The sequence below is a fragment of the Charadrius vociferus genome, unplaced genomic scaffold, assembly GCF_000708025.1.
Source record: "Charadrius vociferus isolate BGI_N301 unplaced genomic scaffold, ASM70802v2 scaffold1171, whole genome shotgun sequence".
NCBI lineage: Eukaryota > Metazoa > Chordata > Aves > Charadriiformes > Charadriidae > Charadrius > Charadrius vociferus.
In genome coordinates, this window is record NW_009646862.1 from 36,628 (window position 1) to 38,382 (window position 1,755).

Genomic DNA, 1,755 nt, shown 5'->3' on the forward strand with positions numbered 1-1,755 from the left:
TTGGCTCCCGGCCCCGCTCCGGGACAGGGGGTCCCGGGGGGTGACCGTGGGTCTCGGCCCTGCCGGTGCGACCTAACAGCAGAAGCTGTTTTGGGTGTAACAGACCCACAGTTAAACTTTTATCTCCCATTAGCGGTGCGGGTGACTAAACCACAAGTAAATAAGTCCTGCCGCACAAAAAGGCGTAAATGCAGAATATTCCTTGCGGCCTCCCCGGCTCCTCAGAAGCAACAGGCTGCGGAGCGGCTCGCCCCGGTCTCCAGCTCCCGTCAAGTCAGCGGGTATGAATTTGGCGAGTTTTGCCACAGGTTTGCAGGTTTTAAACTCCCCGTGTGTGCTTTAGAGCTTAACATGGTGTCTGCCCCTTGCGGGAGGGAAGGTACAGGCAGGAGGACCGGGGTGGGAGGGGGGTACGGGCAGGGGGATGTGGGAGCTGGGCGGCAGGCAGGGTGCAGTCACTCCCTGAGGAGCTGTGTGTCCCTTGGTGCCGGAGCTTTGGGCTCGTAGGCTTGGGAAAATGGCACTGACATCGCTCACCGGTCAAAATGAGACTAAAATCCTCTTTTTGTATAAAAAGACCAAGCATTTGCCTATCTTCTCTCCAGGCAGGGGCTTCCTTCCACTGCCTGCTGCTGTTATAGGATGGACTGCTAGCATCTCTTGCATTGGGAATACTGTCATTGACAAAACTGATTATTTAACTTTCCGTATGGAATGTTGTCTCTTCCCATCTTTAGCTTTGCAGATTCCTTTCCTGGCTTTGAGAGTTTCTAATTCGGCATAAGTTTCTTCGCACAGTCTCTGCCGCTATTCCGAGCATCCTAAACCACTTATTCATTCTTCCCGATGCTTGTCATTGCGCTCTTCTATCCTAAATATAGGGTAGTATGCCAACGGCAGAAGCTTGAGAGCAGGCTGAAGTGCTGGGAACACCACTGTTTACTCAGAGGAGTAATCAGCAAAGCCTGGCTGATTCCAGGTCGCGCCGTCTTCTTGCCGCAGGAGTTTGCGCTCACTTCTTTGGGAGCTGGCGCAAATTCTTGAATAACTACAAGATGTTGTTGATGGCACATACTAGCTTAGAAATACCCATTTCTTTCAGCGTTGTGCAAACTGAGTAGTAAATTCTGCTTAATTGCTGATATTAGGCCTGGAGAATTGGCAAAAGCTGTGGGGCTGATACCAGTGTTCTGCGCCTTGCTGTGTACCGGTAGGTTTTGTATGGGATTTGTTAACCCCAAGCACTTCTCCGCTTTTAGAAACGGCTGGCAGTCTTTGCTAGCTTATGTGCTGCCTATCCGCTTCTTTCTCCTCTCGTCTGCCACTGCCCGGTGTGCCGGGCTCGGCTGCTACGAGAAATGAAGGAGGACACGTGACAGAGCGAGACCTCTCGCAGGCTTCAACGGTAAAGTGCGTGGTTAGAATTGGCTCAAAGCTCTGACCGTAACTTGTCTTCCACGGACGGCTGGTCTGGAGGAATTCTCCCCTGTCTCTCGTTGGCAGCGAAGGGGTAACGTGGGCGGGAGCGCTGCTGCGTCCTGGCTGGTGCGAGCGTTCCAGCCGACAAGCCTGAGAGGTGCTTTGCACTAAAGACCAGTGGTTCCACTGGGTCTGATGGAGAAAAGGACCGCGTGGTTGCAGCAGCGGGGTCCTGTGGGAGTTTTCATGCTTTAGTGTCCGTGGCACAGGTGTGAGAGGCGGTGTGTTGTCAGCCTAGCAGAGAAGGTGTGGTGGGTCTGCCCTGGCAGGGGGGGG